Source organism: Mytilus galloprovincialis, chromosome 2 (assembly GCF_965363235.1).
Source record: "Mytilus galloprovincialis chromosome 2, xbMytGall1.hap1.1, whole genome shotgun sequence".
Taxonomy (NCBI): domain Eukaryota; kingdom Metazoa; phylum Mollusca; class Bivalvia; order Mytilida; family Mytilidae; genus Mytilus; species Mytilus galloprovincialis.
In genome coordinates this window covers 59,943,503-59,952,618 of record NC_134839.1, presented here as the reverse complement: position 1 = coordinate 59,952,618, position 9,116 = coordinate 59,943,503, and the positions used below count along the sequence as shown (strand labels likewise).

General features: G+C 32.2%; 1 protein-coding gene across 5 annotated transcripts in view; it reads left to right on the top strand.

The window, feature by feature from the left end:
* The first annotated feature begins 3,383 nt into the window (after positions 1 to 3,383).
* The window catches only part of LOC143064007 (zinc transporter ZIP5-like), a 30,869-nt gene continuing 25,136 nt past the window's right edge, over positions 3,384 to 9,116 (top strand). For 2 of the 5 annotated variants that reach the window (XM_076236502.1, XM_076236499.1), the window contains exon 1: positions 6,139 to 6,445. The gene's annotated coding sequence lies outside the window, so the exon portion shown is untranslated. Of the gene's footprint in view, positions 3,463 to 6,138; positions 6,446 to 9,116 lie in introns of those variants that run through there. The other 3 variants (XM_076236500.1, XM_076236501.1, XM_076236503.1) reach the window with 3 other exon arrangements.

Below are 9,116 nucleotides of genomic sequence, written 5' to 3'. Positions count from 1 at the left end.
GTTATACTGACATGCCAAATCTATCCTTAATTAAACTGATTGAAAGAGTAAAAGTATGCCTTTATCTTATGAATATCAAGCACTATCCCTCCTGTTAGGGGTTTAGTTTCATGCCATCATAAAATAAATGAGAAGAACATAAAATTGAGAATGGAAATGGGGAATGTGCCAAAGAGACAACAACCCGACCATTGAAAAAAACAACAGCAGAAGGTCACCAAGGCAACAGGTCTTCAATGTAGCGAGAAATTCCCGCACCCAGAGGCGTCCTTCAGCTGGCCCCTAAACAAATATATACTAGTTCAGTGATAATGAACACCATACTAATTTCCAAATTGTACACAAGAAACTAAAATTAAAATAATACAAGACTAACAAAGGGCAGAGGCTCCTGACTTGGGACAGGCGCAAAAATGCGGCGGGGTTAAACATGTTTGTAAGATCTCAACCCTCCCCCTATACCTCTAGCCAATGTAGAAAAGTAAACACATAACAATACGCACATTAAAATTCAGTCCAAGAGAAGTCCGAGTCTGATGTCAGAAGATGTAACCAAAGAAAATAAACAAAATGACAATAATACATAAATAACAACAGACTACTAGCAGTTAACTGACATGCCAGCTCCAGACTTCAATTAAACTGACTGAAAGATTATGATTTCACCATATGAACATCAGGCACAATCCTTCCCGTTAGGGGTTTAGTATCATACCATCATAACATATATGAGAAGAACAAAACCCGTGTCATGCCAACAACTGGTTTTAGAATAAATGTGTTTAGTTCCGATGCAAAGACCCTATAAGTGAATCAATATTAACGCCAAAATATGCAATCTTTAATGACCTGACAACAGTATCGTAACTATATCCCTTCTTAATAAGTCTATTCAAAGGTTTTATTAGTTTTTGAGGTGAATACTGACACCTTTGTGCTTTATAAAGAATATTTCCATAAAAAAATTGGATGTGAAATACCTGAACGTATAAGAAGTCTGCATGTTGAGCTATATTTACGAATGATGTCCTTATACCGATGATAAAATTTAGTAAATGTTTTAACTAGTTTGTGATATCGAAAACCCTGGTGTAATAATTTTTCAGTAATTCATAAATTTCTCTCGTTAAAATCTAAAACATTGTTACATACACGAGCGAATCGTACAGGTTGAGATATATAAACACCGAAAGATGGTGACAAGGGAACGTCACCATCTAAAAATGGATAATTAACGATAGGAAATGAAAAGTCATCTCTTTTATCACAAATTTTAGTATTCAGCTTTCCGTTAGTGATATAGATATCAAGATCGATGAAAGGACAGTGGTCATTGTTAGTATTAGCTTTATTTAAAGTAAGTTCAGCAGGATAAATTTCTTTAATATACATACTGAATTCGTCATTATGGAGAGCCAAAATATCATCCAAATATCTAAAAGTATTGTTTTTGTTTATCAGATGTTGTTTCGATGGGTTTTTGCTTATTTTTGTCATAAATTGTAACTCATAGCAATACAAAAACAGGTCCGCAATAAGTGGTGCACAGTTAGTCCCCATTGGAATTCCGATAATCTGACGATATACGGAATTCCCAAAGCGAACAAAAATGTTATCTAGTAAAAATTCAAGGGCATATATAGTATCAAAGCATGTCCAATTGACATAGTTTTTTTTTTGTTTATTGCTACTAAAAAATGACCTAAAAGAGTTTGAACATATATATTCACATTCTGACTTTTTAAATGCCCATTTAATTAGGTGTGTGAATTTTTTCTTAATGAGAATGTGAGGCAATGTGGTATACAGGGTAGAAAAATCAAAACTTTGAACAGATTCAAAATCACCAATATAAGCATGCAATTTATCAAGTACTTCCAACGAGTTCTTGACACTCCAAAAGTAATTAATTCCACTATTTTCGAAGGCCTTATTTGAACAATTTATTATCAGATTTTTAATTGTACCAAGTGTGCTGGTAAGAAGAATAGACAATTTAGTAATGGAACAATGGCTTGAAGACGAAATAAATCTATATTTGTAAGGTGGTTTGTGTAGCTTCGGAAGCCAGTACATAGTTGGGACTTTCATTGTATTGGCTCTGCTTGTAAAGCGGTAGCTAAAAGTTTATGTTTGTTACAGATGTCGTTTTCTGAAAATGGAGTCAGTTGGAATGTTGGTGAATTGGTGATTTCTTTTTTAAGAACCTCAATGTAAAATTTACGTCAAACAATAATAATATTATTAGCAGCTTTATCGGCCGGGACAAAAACAAATTTCATGGCTAGTTCTTTTAGTTTATGTTTGATACGAGAAATAGGTTTTTTGTGGTTATTGTTAATAGTAAAATGTTCTTTAAAATGTTGAATACGTATATCAACTATCTTCATTACTGAATTAAAAAAAGAGTCCAAAGATTTTTTGTCAGCTTTTTCCCGTTTTATCCTTTTTAAATTATGACTTGGATGGAGAGTTGTCTCATTGGCACTCATACTACATCTTCTTATATCTATATAATCAACACTGCATCAACCAAAGTTCAGCAAGCTTAAAGTTAATATGTACTTATATTGCAGATCCTAATCTCAAACAAAGGTCTAAGCCAGTCAATATTCAGCTATTTCTGAAAACGCAAGGATAACGTTTTTCCAAGGTCGATCCATGGTACTATTCGCTGTTTACGGTGTTTTGTGAAGTACAAAAATGTATACATAAAGCCTTATGGGTAATATTTAAATTTCATCCCTTCATGTTTTCCAATAAACATGCAGATCAAATTTATTCGTTTATAGTGTATAATTGTACGTTTTTTGATTGAGTTAAGCCTGCCAATTAATATTTTATCGTGTGCTTTTTTATGTTGTGATGTAATGCTATTGTTTCAGAAAAAAAATTTGGATCCATTAAAACATTTAATCCCGCTGCATATGTTTGCACCTGTCCTAAGTCAGGAATCTGATGTACAGTAGTTGTCGTTTGTTTATGTAATTTATACGTGTTTCTCGTTTCTCGTTTTTTTTTTTTTTTAATTTAAAATAGATTAGACCGTTGGTTTTTTCTTTTTTTTAATTTAAAATAGATTAGACCGTTGGTTTTCCCGTTTGAATGTTTTACACTCGTAATTTTTGGACCCTTTATAGCTTGTTGTTCGGTGTGAGCCAAGGCTCCGTGTTGAAGGCCGTACATTGACCTATAATGGTTTACTTTTTTTAAATTGTTATTTGGATGGAGAGTTATTATTGGCACTCACACCACATCTTCCTATATCTATTATAATTCTATTCAGAAAAAAAACAAACTTACTAGTAAATAAATACTTCAAACTATACGAGTAATATCTTTAGATATGGACAATCACGTTTAAACTGCACTATACTCGTATAGTTAGGTTTAAACGTGATTGTCCATATTTAAACTTCCTTTATAACTTTGTTATTAAATGTGATATTCATCAAAGTACATGTAAGTATACAATTAAATACTTTATGATATAAGAATAGCAAAAGGACTGGCCACATGTATTTGGCAATGATTATATACTAGCTTCTAATTAAAAAGACCTACGCTGTTCCATACAACCGTTGTTTCTAAGAGTATCATTAAATCGTAATGAAAAATTAGTTATGTTTACTTAATTAGTTGTTTTATAGACACAAATCAATTGCATGCATAACAGAGCAAAATATATTCTGCTTTTTGTTGTTAAATGACTTGTTATTGTTCTTGGTCTAAAAAGATAATTAATTCATTGTCAGTCTCTTTACTTTTCGATTCCATATACAGCAAGATGTACCTTTATTCTAATAATATTGCTCTTTTCATGCAATATTCTTACATGTATAACGTTGGTTGTTATTGAAATCTAGATTAAACTAGATTTTCTTATATATTTTAAAGTATAATTACACAGTACAAAACGTATTTTCTGTTTATAAAATCTTTTAAAGAAATTAAAAGTGTTCCTTGCACAATATGCAAAACGAAATAATTTTATATATCTTTATATGGATACTCATCTGAGTTACTTTAACGGAGTCATAAATGGAAGAATTGTCTACCTTCCAAACTTATCTTCCGATGAACTATAAGTTATCTTGGTGTAGTCAGGGGTGTACAGAATTTTACACCGTTGTTGAAAATTCATACACCCTTAGGCGCAATTTTTGTCCTCAAATTTATTTCTTTTTCATTTTATTTTTTTTTTGACATTTTATCATTATCATTTTATTTTTTTTTTTCATTTTTTTCTTGATTTTGGCAAAACTTTAATTATCCCGGGGTGAACAAGGTTGGGTGTTATTTACACCGTGGTAATTAACCAATCATATTGCAGTATTTTTCCTGCATAAGAAATAAAGGAATTTATCCATGGTTTTACGTTCTAAATTCAAATTCTTTATCAATAAATTTACTAATATTTTGTTCCCTTCATGTTAACGGAGTTTTCCGTCTTTCTCTGGTGATTGTTTTTTATTAATTGATTGATTCGATTGATTGATGATTGATTTGTTGTGTTTAACGCAATTTACACAACTATTAGCCATATCGTTGTGATAAGCATTGATTGATGGAGTAAGTATTAGTTCCCGGAGTGAACCGCTGAAATTTGGCAGTATAACTGGCGATCCTAGTCGATTGAGTCGGAACCTAACTTGGCTGTTCTCTCTCTTATTTACTTGATAATAATATATAACCAAGTGTCGGTAGCTCTTTCGACAAAAAACTCTGATTCATTGAATAAATGTTAGGGTTTTCCTAATGGTTTACAACGCGTAGATATACATCCTGGCCAGGGAAGAACAAAAAATTTGCGAAAGCAAATTGACAGATCTAACATTGTTGGTCTAATATTTAGACGAGTTGTGTATACAGAATTTACGCAGCCATGTATCAGCATCACTGCTGGTGATCCGATGGATTAATCTGTTGTAGAGTTGTCACTGATGCACAGACGTACATATGTATCATATAATTGTTTCTGTGACTGTATCTTGCATTAATTTGTAGGATCCTTTACAATAGATATTTCAGCTGATCTGTAACAATTCCATCTTCATGCCTTATATATCATGTACTGTATAACGACGCTAGATTAACACTGACGAGGAAAGGTAACACCCGGCCACCGAAAGCTTAATTTTTGTGAAGCCAATGTGGTCGAGTTGTCTAGCGCGTCGGATACAGTGAAGGCGATTTGGTGTCACGATATCCAAGTAGCACGAGTTCGAATCTCGGCCAGGGAAGAACAAAACATTTTGCGAAAGCAAATTTACAGATCTAACATTGTTGGGCTGATGTTTAGTCGAGTTGTATATGTATATATATATCAGTCTAAAAATTTGCAACACGGTACTGATATAAGATGTAATTATACGAAAATGTTGTTATTAAATCGTGTTGACAAATATTTCGGCTCAACAAATGGCCTTCCACAGTGTCAAAAGTTTTAACCATGCAGGAGTGGTGTTCTCGAAAGTATCTTAAGATCCGCCCTAAGACACATCTTAGACCAATTTTAGGATTGACTCAGGACCAGTTTAGGACACTCTTAAGTTGTGTCTCGAAGCTATCTCAGACGAATCTTATGTTAGGACGTCCTAAACATATCCTAAGTCGAAATTTTAAATCGTTAAAGTAATTTTTTGATAAAACATTTATTCATGACGAAATTATTTAATAAAATTGTTTACGAATTTTATAATAACATGTATAGAATTAAATGCATAATTACCAATGTAATTATATCAAAAAGGATTGTAATTTAAACTGGAAAACAATTTGTTTTAAATGAGAATTACATTTGTAGTGTAATCGTATCGTGAAACACGAAGTTCAAAGTTTAAAATCATGCACAATTTCTTTATATACGAGTTAATAACCGATGATGCGTTTCATTTCATGTTCATTTTCAAGTAAAATAATGAGCAAAAAGCGAAATCCAAACTTTATTATGCTATTATTTATTTGGCAAAGACTTGTCATAAGATAGATTTAGGACACGTCCTAATCCTAAGATAGCTTCGAGAACACCACCCCTGATTCGTAATGTATAAGGTGTAAAAGTAGATCAGTAATAACACAGGTAAATTTTGGTCGATTGTGTATTAACAATAAAAATGAGTGAAATCAAAATCGTTAGTATTTCTTATTAATGCCGTTTGGATGATGTACATTAAGTTCCTTTATCCAAAAGTTTTCCCGAACCTGTCGCTGGGCATCACTCCAGTGAATGTTCTGTTCAATCACTAGAATTTGCATGCGGTAAAAGTTATCAAGTTTGTGACCTGACTGTCTAAAGTGCTGAGAAACTGGGAGAAGTGGCTTCTTAGAGATATCACTCCTATGGCCATTGAGGCGTTTGTTGAAAGGCTGCTTTGACTCACCAACATATTGGAGGTCACAAACCGAACATTCTAGTATGTAAATAACATTCATACTGTTGCAGGTAACATTGCATTAATAAGAAATACTAACAGTTTTGTTTTCACTCATTTTTATTGTTAATACACACAGTCACGTATATTGAATTATAGTGTTTTGTTTATATTATGATATTCAGATTTTGGATTAAAATCAATCGACCAAAACTTACCTGTACTATTACTGATCTACTTTTACACCTTATACATTATGCATTAGTATTGTTAGAGGAAGGCCATTTGTTGAGCCGAAGTATTTGTCAAGACGATTTAATAACAACATTTTCTTATATCAGTACCGGTATGCAAATTTTTAGACTGATATAATTTTTTCCTTATCTGCATAGTATCGCCTATTCTAGACGACCCGGTACATAGTAAATTTGATGGTTGGTCCTTTTTAAAGACTTATATATATATATATATATTACAAATTAGATCTACTCTAACAATGTTAGGTTGATTTTCTAGGCACTTAATATAATATATATATATATATATATATATATCATGCATAAGACGAGTTGTATATATATATATATATATATATAATAATATTTTTAAATTTGCAAACTACATTTCACATCAAATAATAACAGTTCGTTAAAATATTGTCACTAGCGCTTTCATGCCTTCTGGCAATCTTCAGGCGACGTTTTAACAATGTCCTTGACGACACTGCCGTTGGTAACGTTTATTACGTTACAATAACGATAAGGGGAGATAAATCAAACGTGTTTAAGTAGATCCGTTTAATTTTGGCTGAAAGTCTTTTATAAAGTGTGCTTCCTTTGCCAGTCTTTTATATTTGTTCGATTCGTTCATTTTATAGAACGGATATACGGTAAATTTTCCACTACTGCGAAAAAATAATAAACCTTAAGGGGTATTCGATGTCAAATGTATGTTCATCGATTTGAATCAAATTTTCATATTTTATTTATAATATATACTTACACGTATACCCAAATTATAAAAAGTTAAATATATACAATGAACATTACATGTTCTCAATAATATGTATCAGCATTTCGTATGTATTTTAGTCTAAGCGCCATCTAATTAACTATTGAGGTGTCCATTTAAGATTACCGATGGTCAAATAACCCAATATTACATAGATATAGACAAGAAAAGATAGCGAACTCGTGCAATTGAATTTTTCTAGGTCTGTTTGATTATTGTTTTACTTTTTCAGTTCCATTAGTGATTGAACATAAAATAAATCATATTTTTTTAATATGTCTCGTAGCTAGTTCACATTGAAAGATTTCTATAATCTGAAACTGTTGGATGCGATGATAAAAAAAAATAATCAAATTTTCTGGAAGATTCTGAAAAAGGTTTTTTTTAATATATCAAAATGTGTAACATGTAATTAATTAGATCTCTACTAGACGTTCTCTGACAGACTGTGTTCACATGAAATGAAATTACGTTGAATGAAGCTGTATTTTTAACAAAATATGGGTTACGATTATCCACGCTGCTACGGTTTTGTCTCCAGTGTAAAGACATTATAAAAAGTTAGAGAAAAACATGATCTTATGTACTTTATTTGGCCTTTAAACTTTTGTGGATTCGAGCGTCACTGATGAGTCTTTTGAAGACGAAACGCGCGTCTGGCGTAAATACAAAGACGAAACGCACTGTTGGTGGAGTTTTAAATTCCTCGAGGGTAACACCAGCCCAGTAGTCAGCACTTCTGAATTATCATTGATTAGGTCATATCTATACTTTAATTTATTGAAATACAAAGGCTTTTCTACCTCAGAAAGAGATTTTTGAGCTGTATTTGGCAAAACTTTTGAAAATTTTGATCATCAATGCTCTTAACTTCGTACTTTATTTGGCTTTTAAAATGTTTGGGATTCAAGCGTCACTGATGAGTCTTTTGTAGACGAAACGCGCGTCTGGCGTACATACAAAATTAAACTCTGGTATCTATGATGAGTTTATTTGCATTGCTGAAATGAAAATATTCAATTTGGCGATAACAAGAATAATATCGTACCGAAAAAAAGGATAATATTACTGATTTAAATTAGTAATCTTTAAAATAAATTATTTATAGAACCGATAAGTTTACACGGGTCGTTTCTAAATTTACGGGCGCTATAAACAACGTAACCATAACACTAAGGACTGTGATAAACATTTAAATGGGCCGCAGATAGAATCATATTCAAAACAGTGTGGCTGTGGCCATTGATTGACGACCTAAATTATCCCATTGACTGGGACAGATTAGGTGAACGTGTGTCTGTAACGACCACTGCTCACTATTTACTTATTGTAGAATTTAAACTGTGGGGTAACCAAAGGTTCTTAACGTCTTCAATAATAAAATAATTCGAAAAATTAATCAGGAATAATCTTTATGTTTTGATTTATATCATTGATATAAATCATAACATCGTGTTATTCCTGATTAATTTTTCGAATAACTTCATTTAGGTGTTGAGAACCTTTGGTGACCCCACAGTTTAAGTGTCTTTAACAAGTACATAGTGAGCAGTGGTCGTTACAGACAAACGTTCACATAATCTGTCCCAGTCAATGGGATAATTTAGGTCGTCAATCAATGGCCACAGCCACACTGTTTTGAATATGATTCTATCTGCGGCCTATCACACAGACCCCTATCACATGTCCACATATACGTGATTTAGTATAAAACTTGTTCATTATGAGTAA